At 41.7% G+C, this 20246-nt stretch overlaps 1 long non-coding RNA gene across 1 annotated transcript in view; it reads left to right on the forward strand.

Moving 5' to 3' along the window:
- The first annotated feature begins 3261 nt into the window (after window positions 1–3261).
- Window positions 3262–20246, forward strand: part of LOC140531155 (uncharacterized) — a 115246-nt gene continuing 98261 nt past the window's right edge. The window contains exon 1 of the long non-coding RNA XR_011976289.1: window positions 3262–3487. This is a non-coding gene — a long non-coding RNA (uncharacterized lncRNA). The remainder of the gene's footprint in view (window positions 3488–20246) is intronic.

Raw genomic sequence — 20246 nt, forward strand, 5'->3', positions numbered from 1 at the left:
CTTAACCCACTAGAGAAAGAAATGACAGACTACTCCAGTCTCTTTTCCAAGAGAACCCCATGAAGAGCACTGGTGTTCTATGGTCCCTGAAGAGTTGGCCATGACTTGAACAATAGGGACAGCTATCAGTTCTGGGCCTATTCCTTCTCTAAAGCTTGTTTTGTTTACTGGACATAACAACAGTTCATCAGAATCATCCTATTGGGAAGATGATAAATGTTGTAGAGGATGTGGGAGAGTTGGAACACTAATTCATTGTTGGTGGAGCTGTGAACTGATCCAACCATTCTGGAGAGCAATTTGGAACTATGCCCAAAGGGCTACAAAAATGTGCAATACCCTTTGACCCAGCAATATTGCTTCTAGGATTGTATCCCCAAGAGATCATAAAAATGGGAAAGGGTCGCACATGTACAAAAATATTTGTAGCAGCACTCTTTGTGGTGGCCAAAAACTGGAAATCTTGGGGATGCCCATCAATTGGGAAATAGCCGAAAAAATTATTGTATATGAATGTAATGGAATACTATTGTGCTATAAGAAATGATGAACAGGAAGACTTCAGAGAGGCCTGGAAAGACTCATATGATCTGATGCTGAGTGAAAGGAACAGAATCAGAAGAACTTTGTGCACAGCAATGACCACAGTGTGCGAGAGTTTTTTCTGGTAGACTTGGAATTTCATTGCTATGCAAGGACTTAAAAAAATTCCCAATGGTCTTTTAAGGCAAAATGCCTTCCACATTCGGAGAAAGAACTATGGAATTCAGTCACAGAATGTAGCAGATCACTTTCTTTTGTACTATATTTTGATTTGTTGTATGATTTCTCTCATTCATTTTAATTCTTCTGCACAGCATGTCTATAGTGAAAATGTATTTAATAGGAATGTGTGTGTAGAACCTATATAAAATTGTATGCTGTCTTGGGGAGGAAGGAGATAGGGGGAATAAAATCTAAGTTATATGGTAGTGATTGTAGAACACCGAAAATAAATACAATTTTAAAAAAAGAAGAATCATCCTGTTGTTGTCCACCTCTTGGACAGTGCCAAGCCAGACACTCTGACCAGCCTCATCTTCCTCGTCCTTCTACCAGAACCCTGAACTTCAAGAGGGGAGTTTTCACCTTCTTTTCCCTAGAACCAGTTCTCTGACACCATAGCCTTCTAACTCTTGCTCCCCATATGTGTTGTTTTGCCCAATTAAAATATAAGCTCTTTGAGATAGAGACTATCTTGCTTGCTTGTATTTTTATCCCTTGTGCACATACTAAGCACTTAACAAATACATTGTCATTCCTTCATTCAGAAAGCAATGACATACTTCCCAACTGGAGTCCACATGCTGTCCTCCATTTTCACTTTGGCCAGTAGCTTTAAGCTTTCTCCCATCAAACATTTTGTCAGTTACCGAGAAGAAACATAGTGTTCTGGTTGGCAGCTCACTTATTTTAAAGTTTTTAACTGCTGGCTCATGCTTGTTAGCAGTGAAATCAATGGAAGGAAGGAGAGGGAAGAGAAGTGGTGGTCTACATATTTCACACACACAGTCAGCCAGCCCCTGGGGAACCAAGATTTACAGTAACAGAACTGAATAATGAAAGGATGGCATACATGGTCAAGCTTTGGTTCCCCTCTTCCAATGGAGAGGCTTTTCTTGATCTTCTTAACTGATCAAGCTACCACCTACCCCAAATTATCCTGTGTTTACTTTGCATAAGTTTGTGTTTATTTGTTCTGTATAGATTACTTTCTCTTATTCAAATTAAGCTTCTTGAGGGTTGGGACTATTTTCATGTTTTACAAAGTGCCTACCACATAGTAAAGACTTACATAATTGAATTGAATTGAATCTCATCAAGTGATTGTTCTCCTGTGAACTCTTGGCCCTATAAGACTATCTGGAGGAAAAGGTATGTAAGGAAGAGAAAGGGAAAGGGAAGGGAGGTAGAAGTGAAGCATTTAGCTTTTCGGCTATTTTGTTTTCCAGGGTTTGGAGAACTGGGGGAATGGAAGTCAGAGAAACATACATGCTAAAATCAAATTCTAAGTTAGCCTGTGGTCACCCCTGAAGGGACTGGCCTAAGCAAGAAAGATGGAGCATTCTGCAGTATTATTCTGCCAGGGGAGGCCAGGATGTCAGGAATGTGTCATTGGCAGGAAATAAGATCCTGCCTTAAGTAGCCCCAAAGCCAGATTTCAACAAAGATTGCTCCAGAGGGTGCCTGGAGAAACAGGAGCAAAGTGAGATAATGAGCAAAATAGTTTCGTATTCTTTTTGTCCTTTCTTCCTCTCTCCCAGAGCCTCAGAAACAACAGGCAGGTTTTTCTGATTTGGCATAGGCTTTCCTAGAGTGTAGCTTGGTTGCTGGATGCCCATGATTGAATCGAAACGATCTGCAGTTTCCACTGTGAAGAGCTTAGAAAAATAGCCCTCAACTCTTTGTCAAACATAGCAAGAGACATTCAGGGCATTTAATGGAGCCCAGTGAAACCAGAGGTGCCCATATTGATGGCAGTCCTGGCAGCTTGACCTGACTTTCTAACGTCAATGAGTTACACTACTACTCAGTGGACCATCAACATTGGGGCCAGAGGAATGCCCCCTGGTACTCACAGAGCAGACTGATCACAACCATCTGCTGGGATGACACAGTCATGTACCTGCCACCTGGCACCAGGGCCTAGGGCAGCAGCAGCAAGATGGAACCGGTTCCTGATAATTCTTTTGCCAAGAGGTCTGAGGGTTTGACTGTGTGGCTCCTGGGGCACGAAAGAAAATATTTGAATATGTAAAACTATGATGTTCTCCTGTGCATTTGAAGCTCAAGGCTTTGTCATAAGTAGACTCAATCTGTTCTTATTCCAGCTGAGTAGAACAATGAAATGAAGGATGTGGTGACATCTGAAACATGAGAGGGCTGTTATCAGGAAATAGAATGTGCTAGAAATGCAAGAGGCAATGTGGCATAGAAGATCTGGAGCTGGATTCAAAGCCAAGCAGACTTTGGTGCCAATCTTGCCCATCCCTCACAAAAAAAGAGGGTTTATTTTGTGTTGTTGTTCATTTGTTTATTTTTGGGAAGTTTATCACTCTGAGTGTGTACACTGCCAACCTGCATTCCCCCATGCCAGCAAATCCACCCAAGCAAGAGGATGCCTTTTGTCAAAGCGTGAGCTTCCTCTGTAAACAGAACTAGTGTTTAAGTATGGAATTGAGTTCTGAGAAGTCTTTGTTCAAACCTGAGTCTGACTGGGAGGATATCTGGGCAAATGGATTCTCCCCTGAGGACTTTCTGGCCTGGGATATATCCTGATCCCTCCCAGCTTTCTCAAGCTACCTTCTGGCCAAACTGTAGCTTGGGCACCAACCAGAACCCTGAGAAGTTCCTAGTTCTAGCCTGAGTCAAGAGCTTTGGAAGGAAGAGGAGAAGGTGGATCAACACCCAGGACGAAGGGGACCAGGAGGACATGGAGAATGACAAGGTAGATGGTGGTAGAGAGAATAAGGGAAGAGAATGCCCTGCCCTCAGAAGTCAGGCCTCTGAGCCTGTCACTATTAAATAAACTTCACCTGCTAAGCCTTTCTTTGTTCTAAAGAGAACATGGTTTACTGAAAAGAACACAGGAACTGATGTCAGAGGACCAGGTACAATTCCCATCTCCGTCATTTGCTGGCTATATGACCTCGACAGAATAATTTTACCCTTGAGTTTTCTTATCATCAAAAAGAATCACCAAATTGCTGTTGGTAATATGGCCTTACTTTTCTCTATTTCCCTTTTTTCTTTCTACCTTCCTTCCTCTCTCTTGAACCTCATTTCCTCTCTCTCTCTCCCCCTCCCTCTCCCTTGTCTTTCTCCCACCTTCCTTCCTTTTCTTCCTTTTCTTTCTTATTCCTTCTTTTCTGCTCTCCTCTCACTACATCCCTTCTTTCCTTCCTTCTTTTCTCCCTTCCTCTCTTTTTCCTTTCTCTTCTTCCTCTCTCACCCTGTCCTCTCCTTCCTTCTTTCCTCCCTCCCTCTTTCCTTCCTCTCTCCATCCCTTTCTCTCTTTTCCTTTCCTTTCTCTCCTCCCTCTCTCATTCCATCCTCTCCTTCCTTTCTTTTCTGAAGGGTCATTGCTCTCTCTTGGTTTTGCACAGGATGGCCATTTCCTACTATACCACCCTCCCCATTGAATCCTTCTTTATAACAACACCAAAACAAATGAAGCAGTTAAGCCAACCCTATCATTATAACAATAAAGTCTGACAACATATGCAGCATTCTGGGCCCCCATTACCCCTCCTGTCTACAGAGGAGGGGAATAGGCCTGCTCATCTATCCTCCTGGACCAAAAATTCTCATTCCATTCATCTCTTGATTGCAGCTGCTTTTCACTGTTATTTTGTTTTTGTAACCACTGTGAACATTGTTCTGGTTCTACTTACTTCACCCTGTGATGGGTTCATCTAAGTTTTTCCATGTTTCTCTGAATCACTTCTATCCGTACAATAGTCTTCAGTTCAATAGTCTTCCATTGACATCCACCTGCTGCCGTTTTTACAACCAATGCTCAGTCCATGAACACTGAATTTCTGGGGTTTTGCTACCATAAATTTAGTTTAATTCAATTCAACAAATATTTATTGGCTCCTGCTATGGGCCCTCACTGTGCTAGGCATTGGGTATAAAAAACCAAAAATGAAACACTCTTCTGTCAAGGAACTTACATTTTTTGATGTACATGGTAAATCCAAAATACACAGAACATAAATTCAAGGGGGTGAGGATCAAAAAGGGCCTCTTGTGAAGAGAGCTAGGAAAACACTAGGGAATATATCGATATTTCAACCTCTTTGCTCCTTTTGTGTCTGTCAATCATTCCCTTCTCCCCTTCCCCCACCAGATTTTATGGTAATCCTTTTATGATTTTTTCTCTCCCAACTATCTTTTCTCTGGGCTTCTCTTCAGGACATTATCGCCCGTCTCCCACAAGTCATAGTATAGAGACATCATTGTCAGTGCAGGGTCTGTGGTAAGAGGATTCGACTTGTATTAGGGCCACCCATGTACGTGATGGAGTAGTAGGAACTGTGCAAAGGAAGTTGGATGGTTATTACCCTTGCCCTCAAGAAGAGGCTTCATCCTCCAAAGAGGAACCATGATGGAGACACCCATTCAGCATGGCAAACCTGCGGGGTTATTCCTGTGGAACAGTAGCCACAAAGCCAGGCTGAGGCAAGTGAACAAATATACGTAGGTGTTCTCTATCTGGTGATGAAGATGATGGTGATAACCCATTCAGCAGTTTTTTGAGCGTCTCCTAGGTGAAAGGCACTGAGTTAGGTGCTGTGAGGGACACAAAAGTGAATAAGATACGATCATTGTCCTCAGGAAGATTACAATCTAGACTAGATGGGAAATGAGGATGTGAAGAAACAATAAAAAGGAGGATATGCTAAAAGAAGTATGATGTATTCTAAAAGTTCAGAGCAAGGAGAGAAGACTTCTAGCTTGGCGGTCAGGGAAGGCTTCCTGGAAGAAGAGGCATTGCTGGAACTATAATAGCTAGCATATATATGATGCTTGAAAGCTTGCAAAGTGTTTTACAGATGTTATCTCATTTTATCCGCATAACAACCTTGGGAAGCAGGTGCTATTTTTAACCCCATTTTGCAGATGTTATTACCCATATGACCTTGGGTAAGTTACTTAACCTCTCTGGGCCTCCATTTATTCATCTGTAAAATGAGGGGGTTGGACTTAGTGGCCTTTGGGGTATTTTCTAGGTCTAAATATGTGTTGTGGGAAATGTTTTGTATGTGTGGGTAAAGGAGAGACTTTTGGGTTTGGTTAGGGTGGAGACATTGAATCAGTTTGCAAGTAGTGGGGAAAGAACCCTTAGAGGAGGAAAGACTGAAAATACATGAGAGGGTGATTGATGGAGCAAGGGCCCAGAAGAGGAAGAAGGGGAAAGAGGGAAACAAGGGCATAGATGGAAGGATTAACCTTCACAAGAAGGAGGTTTACCTCATCCTCTGAGATAGGAGTCAAAGAAGGGAGAAGGGATAAAGAAACAGAAGCCTTTAGGTACAAAGGAAGCCAGTCTGATGGAGCTCAAGTCAACCTCCATTATTCTTTTCAGTAAATAGAGGGCAAGGATTCTTGCTCAGAAAGGGGAAAGTGGTGTCTGGCAGTACATCTGGTGTTTGGAGAAGCAGGAAATAGTTCCAAATAGTTGCTGAAGGGAATGCAAAGGGGAATTATAAGGAGAGATGAATAGAAAGATTGCCAAGCATGAGTGAGGACTTAGTTGAGCAGGAATTACATGAATTTGTAATGGACCCAATCTGTACATTTTTTATTAATTTTTCTAACTGGTCTCCTCGCCTCAAATTACAGTCCATGCTATATGCTGAAACCGGATTAATTTTGTCTGTGAACAAGTGTGATCATGTATCACTCAACTACTCAAAAGTCTTTAATGGCTCCCACAGCTCCCTAACTGAAGACTTCTCAGTCTGGCATTTAAAGCTCTCTACAATTGGACTATATGGTAACTTTCCAGCCTTATCTCACATTATTTGCTCTTTCAAATCAACACTCCCAGTTTCTCCTGCCTCCCCTGCTTCCCCCACCTCTTCAGCTCAGCCCAGCCTATTGACATCCAACTCATCCCTCAAAGCCAGGATCAAATCCAGCTCCTTGATTATTCCTCTAGCTGGAAAAAATTTCTCCCTCATCCAGTGGCACAGCATCTTATGTACCCAACATGTGGATAAGTACCTAAGAAAGGTGATCTATGTCAGAAAACCTGAGTTCAAGTCCTGCATTTGATACTTACTAACTGTGTGAGCCTGGGTGATTTAATCCACCGTTCGGTGCCTTAGTTTCCTTATCTGTAAAATGAGATAATCCTTGTATTGTTTATGTTATTATAAGGAAAGCACACAGGTCCAGGGCTCTATCCATTGCTACAAAAAATTTTCTCACTTGGGAGTTTCTTGTGGTACCAGTGATACTGATGATCTCATTTATGCAGGAAATGAAAAACACCTCTAAGATTTGAATAGACAGAAGGATAGATAAATGGGTGAATGAATAAATACATCTCTGATTTCATTGGCAAAGCGCTTAAAGTACTAAATGAATGAGATTGCTGGTCAGTCATTTCTCAGTTATGTCCAACTCTTGATGACCCCATTTGGGGTTTTCTTGGCAGACACTAGAGTGGTTTGCCATTTCCTTCTCCAGCTCATTGTACAGATGTGGAAACTGAGGCAAACAAAATTAAGTGATATGCCCGGGGTCACATGACTAATTAGTGTCTGAGGCCACATTTGAACTCAGCAAGGTGAGTCTTCCTGACTTCAGGTGTAGAACTCTATGTACTGTGCCTTCTAGCTGCATTATTATTCTTGTTATCTGTATATAGGTCGCATCTCCTCTAATGGATTGTAGGTCACTTGAGGGTAGACACCATGAGTTATTTATCTTTGTATCAACCCCAGTAACCAGTGCAGTGAATTAAAGATGGTTCCCTTACTTTGTGTGTGCATAAATCTGGGCTCTGAAGATGCTTGGCAGCTCATCTTGGCTATAGGAAGAGCTGGTCTGTGTCTCCACAGTTGGGGCAGAAGGCAGGATCTGATACTAAAACAGTGGAAATTGAATGTGAAAGCTCTCTCGTTCAGGGAAGAAAAATTAGAAACAGCAAGAGGAGAAGCAGGATTCCAAACAGTAGCAAACATCTGGATTCCTGGAGATGGACTCCACATGTATTTTTCTCTGACTGTACAATCTCCGTAGAGGGGCCTATGGGTTTTCTGCATTTTCCTTCATTTCCTTTGTCTGTTTGTTGGCTGCAAGTCTCCATGCTGATGGTGCTCAGAGACCAGAGAGGTGCTCCCTGTAACACTTTGTCCTGAGACAACACAGGTCTTTTTTTTTTCCCTTGGCTCCAAGGGTTCTTGATTACTGATAAATACTTCTCTGATGAGGTCCAAAAAAAGGCACAAAATTCACACTCATTATGGGAATGGTTTCAGATGATTCAGGATGTTTAATGAGTCCCTGTAGGATCCAAACCTGTACATAGGCACTGTCCATTACGACTCTACCCAGATGTGAGGCCAGGGGATATGCTAGCCAGGGGTTGCAGTGGAGAAGGGCCAGAAGCAAAGAGGAGGGTCTTTCAAGGCCGGGGGTCCATTATGAGGGTGGTGGAGTGGGGAGAAAGTACTAGATTTGGAGACAGAAGACCTCAGTTCAAATCTAGGCTCTACCAGTTACATCCTATAGGGCCACAGTTTCCTCATCTATAAAAAAGGGGACTATATGTGACCTGCAAGGTCTAAATAATCTAGCTCTGAATCTATTATCTAGTGATTACCATGTAGCAAAGGGGTGGGGGTGGGGGAATGGAAAGGGCAATTCTGTACATCCTCAACCCGGAGATAATTCAAGAGCATAAAGACCCAAAGAAAAAGAAACATTAAGCAAATATCTAAGGAACTGAGTGTACTAATTGGGATTTAGCTCATATACAGGAATGGTAGGGAGGGAATTTGACTTGTTAAGCTATGTCCCTCTCATGTCCAATTCACGTGCAAGTCATCACCCTTATGTGTCATTGGTCCTCCTCAAGAGTGAAGGATTGACAAGGTCAACTCATGATTATGTGACCACGCCAATGCACCAGCTATCCTTGTGATCCTCACCAAGGCTAGTCCTCTCTGCACAGAGACAAGCTGCAAACCTTATACACCCTTCCACACCCCCCAGAACATCAGGAAGTCTTGGATCTCCCTGTTTCAGTTCTTTAGGATTGAGAAATTATGGAGCAGGGCTAGAACTGCTCAAAAAATTTTGTTCCTTCTTTAAAATATCATTACGTATTTTTTTTTGGCACCTCCATCTCACTTAACTGACAGCTGAGATCCCCTGAGGAGAAATTGTTACCCCTGTTTCACCTTTTCATTTAATATATTACAAAATCCTTGAAGACAGGAACGAGAATGCTTTCCTTTGGAAAGATGGTGGCTAATAATGCCTGAGATAATTCCCCAGGCGATTGATATTAACACCTACTCCTTGGAATCATTGCTGTTTTTGGACTTCAGCCCAGCTCTGCCACTAACTAGCTCTAAGTTTTCAGGCACTTCGTTCCTTGAGGCCTCAGTTTCCTCCTCTATAAAATGACAAAAGTTCATTCATTCAACAATAATTTGGCATGCTGTTAGTGACTCCCTTCCCCCAATCGCCTTCTGTTTTGTGTGATTAGAAACTTGGGGGATACCCAAAAGACAAATAAGTCCTTGTCACTGGACACCTTCTCTTCCTCAGGGAGAATGAAATCTGCTAGAGTGTGGGAACTATCACACCTTGCGTAGAGTAAGTGCTTAATGATTGTTTACTGAATTGAATAGATGCTAGAGAGCACCAGCTCCACTCTCACTTTTCTTTGTACTTAACGATGCTTTTTCCTTATTCAGTTGTTTTCAGTCATGTTCCACTCTTCGCGGCTCCCTTTGGGGTTTTCTCACCAGAGATACTATTTGCTATTTAGTATTTGCTAAAATGCTCCAGTTCATTTTACTGATGAGGATACCGAGGCAAAGAGGGTTAAGTTTCTTGCCCAGGGTCACACAGACAGTAAGTGTTTAAGGTCAAATTTAAACTCAGGAGAGTGTCTTCTTGACTCAAGACCTAGTGCTCTAGCTGCCTCTGTGCTTTATTTATGCTTCAAAAGTTTACCTGTATTTACTTGTTTTATTATGCTTAGATATACACAGATATAAACATGTATACATGCATACATACATGCACTAGAGGTCCAAATATAACATAGAGTATATAATATACATGTAAATATAATATGTGTGTACATGATATATTATATGTGCATATGTGTATACATTCATACGTACATATGTGTATGTATGCATCAATAACTGTACACATACATGCATACATACAGATATACTAGAGGTGCTTTTCCTACCTTTTGTTCTGGACTTATATTTAATTAATAGAAGGAATATAGAATAGAAGAAAAAGATCTGCAATTATTCAAGATGAACATGGGATGGGGAAGGAGAAAGAAAGAGCAGAAAACAAGAGGAAAAGCTGGCTCTAAGAGGAATGTTGAGATGCGGAGCAGAATAGAATCACAAAGACCTGAAAATCTGTTAACTGGGATATGGTAGAATCAGATCCAGAGTAAGGAAGCTTGATGGGTCTGTTATTCATAGGATTAACCCAAGAGAAGGACTTCAGGATTTAAGGGACTTTAGTGGTTATCATCTTACAGATAAAGTCAATGGAGATCAAGTGACTTGCTCACAGTAACACAAATTACCAGTGGCAGAGTCAAGATCCCAATAGAAGACCTCCAGCTCCTAATGCACTGCTCTTTCCATTCTGCCATGTTGCTTCTCAAATGCACAGGAAAAGAAAGTTTCCAATGAATAGGACATGGTCCAGGACTTACAGTACAACTTAGTGGGAAGGGATGGCTTTAGGGAATATCATAGATGAGGAAAAAGTCAGAAATTAAGGAGCTTGGGAACATGGAGAAACAAAGGAAAAATGACAAAATTTTTCTACAGAGAACAAATTAGAAAACTTTACATGAAACCCAGCCCAGCTCTTTCCATTTTATCTTCCTATATTCCTCATCAGAGGCAACATGGCTTACTTGATAGATTATTGGTTTTGGAGTCAGGAAGAAATGGTTTTGAATCTTCCTTTGACACTGACTAGCTCTGTGAATCTTGGGCAAGTCATATTGACTTCTTGGAGACTCAGGTAACTCCCAAAGGTTTACAGAAAAATCAAGAGTCGTGATCTGAGTAGGTGGAATGACCTCCCACAACAGAAATCCCCCACACTGTGGAAATCACACATCCTTCAGGTTTTTTGTGTATTCACCATCATAAATATTTAGGAAGCATTGACAAAATGTCAGAAAAGGAGAGCAACACTCAGTCCCCAGAACACTGATGTAGGAGTACAAACGCTGTTGTGGGCAGTGCAAGGGTAAGATCCTTTACTGTCCTCTCAGTGGGAGGAGGTGGTGCCCGTCTACTTTCCCTTGGATGTACGGTGTGCTTTAGGGTTTACAAATAAGGTTTGACCCTCCTTACCACAGTCCTAAAGGTCCACTGTCCCTTCTACTCTCAGTTTCCTGGGTATGTTTTATGCTACTTACCTTAGGTGTCAGGATTGCCACTTACAGTTCTGAATTTGACAAGACTGGGCATTATGTGGCTTGTGAAAAATAAACTAAAGTTGGATCTTAGAGAATTTAGTGGTATAAGAGAGAACTCATGGAAAGTCAGTGGACGCTGTGATGAGACAGCCTGGGTCTGAGAGAGACTGTTAGAGTCTGGGAGGTCCATGGGAGCCGCAGGGTCGCTAGTGTTTGCTTTGGAATCTCCTCCCTGTGTCATCATTGTGGTGTGGGAGGATGTTCACAGGTGTCTTTATTGGTCCTGGCTTATGGTTTGGGCTGCCCCAAAACCCCATACTCTACAGTCACCACTGGGGAAGGAGAAATAATGATGCTGACCATAGTTAGATCCAATCTAGCCTTGGCTACCAACTATATTCATTTAGCATGCTTCTGGCTCTCCTACATCTGAAAAGGATGCCTAAGGGCACTGGGTGTAGGTAGGAGTTGTTCTTTCTCTCTCCCTTTCCTTTTCCTACTCTCTCTTCTTTTCCCTCTTTTTCCTCTTTTTTCTCCTTGTTCTTTCTCCATAGACACAGATATTATATAGATAAAACTATTCCCATTTCAGGGAAACTAAAGATCAATTTTACAATAAAGAACAAAGGCTCTTTTTGTGGAGTAAATGATTGTGAAGAGACTTGGCATCTAACCTTACATAATCCAATTCAATTCAGTTCTGCTCAATTCAGTTGAATGTAGCTCAACTCAACACAACAGAACGCAATGCCACAAATATTTATTAAATACCTGCTGTTCATAAAGTTTGGTGGTAGGTGTAGCAAGGATACAAAGAATAAAAAAACCCCAAACCAAAGCAAAAACCCCGTTTCTGCCCCCAAGGAGCATTCTACGGAGTTGTCATGTATAGTTGGGCTTCCATCTTTGTCTGAACCATACAATTATTGAACCAGTAGGAATCACTTAAGTCTATTCCTCTCATTCTATACATGAGGAAATCATTCCTCTAGAAGTAGCTTGGGGTTTTTAGGTTTATATATCTGTCATGGCCCAAGAGTAGGGAGACAGGATCACTGATTCTCAGACTTGGCAGGGACCTCAGAAGTTAAATAGTCTGACCCTTACTCAAACTGGAAAACTCTCTACAATATCTCTGATAGGTGGTTATCTTGCCTTCCCTCAGAGACCTCTAGTTATGGGGAATATGCAGTCCTGAGGCAGCCCATTCTAATTTCTCATTCCATTTGTAATTGTTAAGGAGTTTTTCCTTACATTGAGTCAGGATCTGTCTGTTTGAAACTCCTGCATCTCATTCCACATTCTCCCCTGTGGAAAAAAGCAGAACCAACCAAGTCCTTCTTCCCACCCTTCAAATAAATACCTGACAGTAACTTTCATGTTGCCTCTAAGCCTTCTTCCTTGTCTCTAGGCTCAGCATTCTGAGTTTCTCAAGCCAATCTCCATATGGCATGGTTACCTGTCCTCTTGCTAACCTTGAATGCCTTCCACCATCTGATGTCTTTCCTAAAATGTGGGATCCACAACAGAAAGCAGTATCCCAGATGTCCAAAGTCAATCACATAGTGCCTAATCTCCCTATATTCTGCCCCTAAACTCTTCAGTTACCTGAAGGATGGGTCAGTGGATAGAGTGGCAGGCCGAGAGTCAGAAAGACCTGAATTCAAATCCAGCCTCAGACACCAGCTGTGTGACCCTGGGCAAGTCATTTAACCTGTGTCTGTCTCATTTTCCTCCACTGTAAAATGGATAAGAGCAACTATTTGACACAACGGATAGAGGGCTGGGCCTGGAGACAGGAAAAGATTCAGTTCAAATTTGGTCTCAGACATTTACTAACTGTGTGATTCTGGGCAAAGCAATTAACCTCTTTTTGCCTCAGTTTCCTCAACTGTAAAATGGGGATAATAATAGCACCTACCTCCCAGGATTGTGGTGAACATCAAATATGATAATATTTGTAAAGCATTTAGCAGAGCCCTTGGCATATAGTAGGTACTATATAAATATTCATTCCCTTCCAAGTCCAATATTCTTCCCCCATACCATGTTAAGTTTAGCACAGTCAGGAATCCACCCCAACCATCACAACCAGACCCGTATAAAGAATATGAAATGTAATTATAAAGTAATGACATTTTTGCACCTTTTCCTTTCCTCCTTATGATCCCAAAGTGTGAAGAACTCCTGGTATGAAAATTTCTCCCGCTGATGAAAGTTTTACTTGGGACATTGAAAGGTGAAGTAACTTGCCTGAGATCTCACAGCTTGACCCAGAACTCCAACCCAGCTCTTTCTGACTCCAGAAATTTACCTATTGTTCTGTGCCACATCTCTAAAGCAGTGAAATAGGAAATCAAAAATAAATAACCAATTTTTAACAAGCTTACCAATACTTATGCAATCAAATGAGTATTTTCCCTTTCAAAATAGTCACCTTGGAAAACAAGACACTTATTTTTACCCTTCCTCCAACCTGCCGAGGACTTTTTTTTTAATTGCCTTCAGGAGCAGCTTAGGAACCACAAAAGAAAATAGGTCTTTTTATAATCATACTTTAAAAAATACTAGCCAAAGACAAAACCAAACCAGTATTGCCCGGCCGGATCGGCTCCCTGCTTCACCAGACTTGGCTCTGAAAGACTTTTGATTCATTCTGTTTATTACTGGTTATACCCATTCTTGCTGTGGGGCAGGCACTATCTTGGATAGAGTAACCCTAAACGCTGATATTGGTCAATGATACTTTGTAGAGTATATAAATTCATAGGAAACAAAATGAAAGTGGGAAAGGGCAGTGAATTATGAATGTAACAGTTCAGGAGAGTGAGAGCAAGGGAACAGCAAGGGAAGAAATACCAAGGAACAAATGCAAAATGCCAAGTGTTTGGTAACCAGAAACTAGAACTTAGAGAAAGGATAGAAAATTCCTGTGGGTTTTGCAAAGAAAAAAGGACATTTGTTGGGGAACTCTTGTTGAAAGTGTCAGAGAGAAGGCAGACTCAGAAAGGAAGAGGAATCGTGGTGTCTCAGGACTCATGGCCAATGATCACATGACCCTGAGAAAGTATGGGTCTATCTGTCAATTGAGGGTAACCAGTAGACAAGTAGACCCTCTCTGGGCTAGAACTAGCCTTAACTGACAGCTAGTGAAATAGAATCTGGGAAATTAACTGGGGCAGAGAGGAAGAGATCTGTCAAGGTGGACCAAATTATAATTTCCAGGGATTTAAATTATCAAAATTTCCAAGAGAGTGCTAGGAGCAGCTGCTCATTGAGAACAGGGCAGCTATAAGCCCAGGATATGCATCTTTTGGAAGCTAGACCTGTAAAGGACTTTTGTACTTCATGAACCAAGGGTAAAGATAAGGCTAAAATTCTGTGCTATCCAACAATTATTTTTTAAAGCATCTTCTTACTTTGTACTAGATATTAAAGGAGACAGAAAATTTAGAGAATTTCATCTTTCTAAGCCTCAGTTTCCTTCTCTGTAAATCAAGGACAACAATGGCACTCACTTCCCATGGTTGTTAAGATCAAATGATAAGGCATTAGAAAGAATGCATGTAAAGTGCTTTGTAAACCTTAAAATGCCATATGAATGTGAGCAGTTGTAACAGTAATATACAATGATAGATGATCATTTCATTACTGAGATGCAAAGTCAAGTCATATGAAAGATCACAGGGGTAAAGTCACATGTATGCATCCTATAACTTCAAACAGACCCATATCTATTGAAATAGAATATTGTTTGATAGGCCTATCCATAGAGAGTTTGGTGGTGAGCATGCTCAAGGTTGGAGGATCCTGTGTGAGAACAATGGCAACCTCTTTGCCCCCAGCCCCACCCTCCTTTGGAGGGACTTTGGGAGCCAAGTAGTACTACTCCTTTCCTTTCAGCAAACCTAACAGATTATTCCAGGACCTTCACAAAATCTCTGGTCTATGTCCCCGTTTCTCCACCCATACAGCCACAACCCTAGTTCAGCTCCTCATTCCCTTTGACTGGACCAATGCAATATTCTCTGCCTCAGGTCTCCTCTCTCAGTCTATCCTCCAGTGAGGTGATTTTTTTCTAAACTAATAGGTCAAACCATGTAACCCTCCTCTACTCACCTCTACTTAATGAACTCCTGTAGTTTCCTCCACCTTCCAGGATAAGGTATATACTCCTCTGTGAGGCATTTAAAACTCTTTATAACCTGTCTCTTTCTTACCTTTCCAGCCTTCTTAAAGGTTATTCTCCTCCAGGAACTTTTATGATCTGGCTACACTGGCCTCCTTGATGCCTGGAGTGTTCTCCCTCTTCCGCTCTGACTCCTAGCCTTTTTGACTTCCTTCAAGACTCAGCTCAGAGTCCACCCTCTACAGTAGGTGCCCTCAGCTGCCAACACCACCTCCTCTGAGATTACCTCCCACCTATTCTGTGTGTGTTTTGGTGGCACCTAGCTATTTATGTGTTGTTTCATGGGGGCAGGAACTGTATTTGCCCTTCTCTGTTTTCCCATCACAGTGCCTGGCTTGTAGTCCATGATTAACAAAATACTTATTGAGGAGGAAATATAGATCAGGGGTGGGGGCGGTGGGGGGGGGAAGCTGGGGCCTCCAGGCCCCATGTTGCCCTCTAGGTCCTCAAGTGTGGCCCTTTGACTGAATACAAACTTCACAGAACAAATTCCCCTCCTAAAAGAATTTGTTCTATAAAACTTGGACTCCAACAAAAGGCCACGCCGAAGGACCTAGAAGGCCACATGTGGCCTTGAGGTCACAGCTTCCCCAGCACTGGTATATAGATAGATGCATAAAACTGGTCTCTTTTGTGGAAGGTGATCTACAGAGAGAGCACAAAACTCCGATGGGCCTACATTAATGTCAGCTGCCTATTTATTGACGCTTGCTTAGGTAGCTGTGGAAAGGAAACACCTAGGTACCCTGTTTTGCCTGCATTTATCAATATCCCTTGATGGACTATTTGGAATGACTGGCCATCTCCTAGCCCGAACAGCATAGAGCTGAACTTCTAGGTTCTTGCCTTCCATGCTGTTTTGGGGGTGCAGCATGGAATGAATGAAGGATGTGGTAGGTGCTTTCCTATTTATATTCTTAGATTTCCTTATATTACCCCTCTGAATAAGAATTTTCTTAAATGATGATCTTTGATGAAGCGCAAGCCAGAAAGGGGAAAGAAGGAAAGATTCTACATATCCCTAGCTGAGGGATATTTTTGATGCACACAGACAGACTCCCAGACAGATGTCAGAACCTGTTGTAGCCTCTGGTGGGTTTGAGTCAATGAATGATTGATAGCCAGTTTTCCTTAGGATCTTACAGTATCCACCCCCATTCTCTCCGGGTGGCTTTTAAAAAGAAGTCTGAAGATAATCTGTGTTAGATAACCTAACAGCCAAAAAATAATGCTTTTTGAAAAGTGGGGGATGTGTGACTTTGGACAAGATATTTGATTTTCCTATTCCTTAATTTCCATATCAGTAAAATGAGGAGGTCTCTGAGATCCATGAGCCTGCCATGACTCCATACTTTACCTGTTAACATCAAGTTTACCCTTATTTTAAGTCTTACCATATTTACATCTGCAAAGTGTGAGTAAGACAATGAAAGATCTCCAGCTAGTGTATGACTTTGAATTCACAGTTCCCAGAAATATTTGAAACTGGAGGTATCTGGAAGCCCTCTCTTTTTCTTGACCCCAGCACTCTTCTCAGGGCATAGAAAATTGGGGTGGGAAACTACTCCACACTTTGGAGGTTCTATAGAAGTCAGGATAGTAGAGCTTAGTGGGGACTTGGTGAGGCAGGAGGTCAGAGGAGATGGAAGATGTGTGGCAAGAATACTGGAGCTCTCAGAAGCAGAACTGGGGATGACTTCTGGGCAACGAAGCCCTTTTCCACCTGTTTCAGCCTCCTGTCCAAAACTTATCCTTTTACGGCGACTTTCCCTCATCCTAATATTAGACAGTCAAGTCTAATTCAGTGTCAAGTGGAGATCAGATGATGGTAGCATGATTTGTCCTAAGATCTATGTATGTCCTCTCATAATGAGCAGGGTCAACCTGGATGATATACTTTTCCCTTTGTTTGCGACCAGGTCTGAAACTCACTATCCTACTACTAACATAGCCTTGGTTCCCTTTGGGAGTCTAATGAGATTAACAGGTTGTAATATGATTAGACATGAGATAAATTTAGTAGGAAACCAGTTCTGAAATTTTAAAGGTTGTTAAAGTATCTTTTCTGGGAAGATCTGGGTATAAGTGTACTTTGGTTATCTTATATTTGAAAAGATGACTTCTTTTTAGTCACAGCTACATTGGGTCATATTTCACCGCTTAGCTCACTTTCCTCAGTCTTGATCAGTGGTATTAGTGCAATGGGTTGGAGTCACCTCAATAGTCAATACGAATCGGTCAAAAACATGGTAGAGAAGCGATCAGTCCTGTGCTTTGGATGAGTGCTCTTGACATGTCTTTAGGTCATAAATGAAGAGACAGAAGGAGCAGTAGAAGACCAGGTAGAGATTAGGTAGAGATCTGAAATAACTCATCCAAGGTAAGTTAGAATGCAAGTAATTCTGCACCCAAATTCTGATCTTTCTTTTCACTGCCTGCCCCTCATTGTTCAGGAAAGAAAATCAGCTCAAGGTTCCCAGTCTGCTACTGAAGTAGATCCTCATCTTATCTCTCATAGTAAGTCAGCATATCGGGTGAGGAGAAAATGATATTAACTTTATTCTTTCCCTCTTGCAGTTAAAAAAGAAAAGGAAGCAAACTTGTGGCAAAGGTTGTTTTCATTCCATGACTTCCCTCATGCTCATTTCCTTTCCTTACTTCATGGTCTATTTGTTTTACACCTTTTTAAGGGAAGGCTGTAAAATACATTTAGCCACTTCCAAGCTTGCCTGCTCTCCAAAGAAATTCATTGTACAGGATTCTGAGTATGTGCTTGGACTGCCATGGAAATCTGCCTATCCCTGAATATGCAGGCCTGTGGGTCAGTTTAAGGGCTTTAATATGTTAAACATTGGGGAGAGGAAGGTCTCTTTCTCCCTAATCTTCATTAGGTTAATCTCCTCTCTCTCTTTCTCTCTGTCTCTGTCTCTGTCTCTGTCTCTCTTTCTCTGTCTCTCTGTCTCTGTCTCTGTCTCTGTCTCTGTCTCTGTCTCTGTCTCTGTCTCTCACTCACTCACTCTGTCTCTCTCCCTCTCCCTCTCTCTCTCTTTCTCTGTCTCCATAGGAACCACCCAAAGCTAACTTGGGAATTGTTTGTTTTTGTTGTTTTTCTTCATCTCTTGGAGCAGCTCCCACTCCTCTCTGATTCATGCCAGCTCCCTTCATAACTAAATATTACACAGGATTTGTCTCTTGACAATTGACCCCAACTAGGGACATGCCTTGGTACTCACCCTGGAGGCAAGGAATGGAGCCAGGGAAAGGTATGGTGGAGACAGGATGGAGCCAGTGAATGTCACTGGGGAAACCCGAGAGATGAGTTTGCCTTTTCTTTGGCTAAACAACCCATCCCTTCTGGGAGGCATCTCTTGTAGGAATCCCTTTTGCCAGAGGGTGGGAGAGGAGCTAATTGTTTTTGTCTTCCTTTCCGGTGGACTCAGGGAGGGGCATGCATAATGTCTTTATTCTTCCAGCAAAACGGTAACTTTCCAGTTAAAAATGTTGGCTGTACTTTTCTAGACACTAAATAGTCCAGCCCTGCAAATTATCTGGACCTATTTTACCAGCCTTGTTCTTCTGTCAAGTAGCATATAAGCAATGGGGCAGCTATGTGTTGTGGTGGATACAGTGTTGGGCCTGAAGTCAGGAAGATTCAAGTTCAAATTCACCTTACTTATTAACTTCATGATTCTGGGCAAGTAACTTACCCTCCCTCTCCAGAAGAGAATAAGTAAAAATTCTATCTCATTTTTTCAGTGTAAATCATTACTTATTACTCATTTGGGACACACTGGCATAGTCATAGAGCACTGAATTTTAGATTTGTATAGAACTATGTGGACCACCTAGTTCAGTCTCTTCATTTGATAAATGAAGAAACTGGGGCCCAGAGACAAGAGACTTCCTGAAAGTCACATAGGATGTAATGGACAAAGTTAGGTCTTCCATGGGACTTTGAAAATCATTTAGTCCAATGTTTTCAATTAATGGATTAAAATAAAAAAAATTAAGGACTGAGCAAGGGAAGTAAGTGACCTAAAAATCACACAAGAAATTCATAACTGATCCGGAATTCCAACCCAGGTTGTTTTTTTGTTTGTTTTTACTGTGAATCAAATATTCTTTCCATCACGTCCCAAAGTTTCTGACTCTCAGATATTAGCCTCAATGAATCTTTCTGAAGGCATTGAAAGGAATGAAGGAAAGAATATTCTGTCTTCAAAGATCAAAGCTCCCTAAGGGATCTTAGAGACCATCTAATCCAACCACCTCATTTTACAGATGAGGAAACTTAGACCCAGAGAACTTTAGAAACTCACTCAGGGTCATGGAGTGACAGGCAGAATTTGATCCCAGGTCCTCTGATTCCCAAACCAGTGTTTTTTCCACTGAACTATGATCCCTTTCATAGACCTTCACAGGAAATAGTGCTGTCTACAATTGATTCTTAACCATGTACACCCTGCTGCTTGATAGAAGAGATGATCTGAAATGTGATGTTCTAACTTCTGTTATATGATGAAAAAGGGGTAGTAGCAAACAGAGAAAAAGAAGGGTTGATGAGAGAAAAGATGGGACAAAGTTCATCTAGTAGTCAATGGAATAAGAAACAATCCATAGAGACCTTGTAATAAGCTTACTCTCCATAATATTGAGATAAATCACAGAAATAAGCAATCTCTGAAAAAGTATCTTCAACATTCACCTAAGATGATGGAATGAGTCATTTTATCTTTAAATAGGTTCAGTAATAGTTGTGTGTGACAGTATGCCTCTAAGGCTAGGCTGTCAGTTGTTTCCAACCCAAGGTATGGGTTTTCCCAGAGTCCAAAGCATGGAAGCACTCCATGCTAAGTAAGT

The sequence above is a fragment of the Notamacropus eugenii genome, chromosome 3 (assembly GCF_028372415.1).
Source record: "Notamacropus eugenii isolate mMacEug1 chromosome 3, mMacEug1.pri_v2, whole genome shotgun sequence".
Lineage (NCBI taxonomy): Eukaryota > Metazoa > Chordata > Mammalia > Diprotodontia > Macropodidae > Notamacropus > Notamacropus eugenii.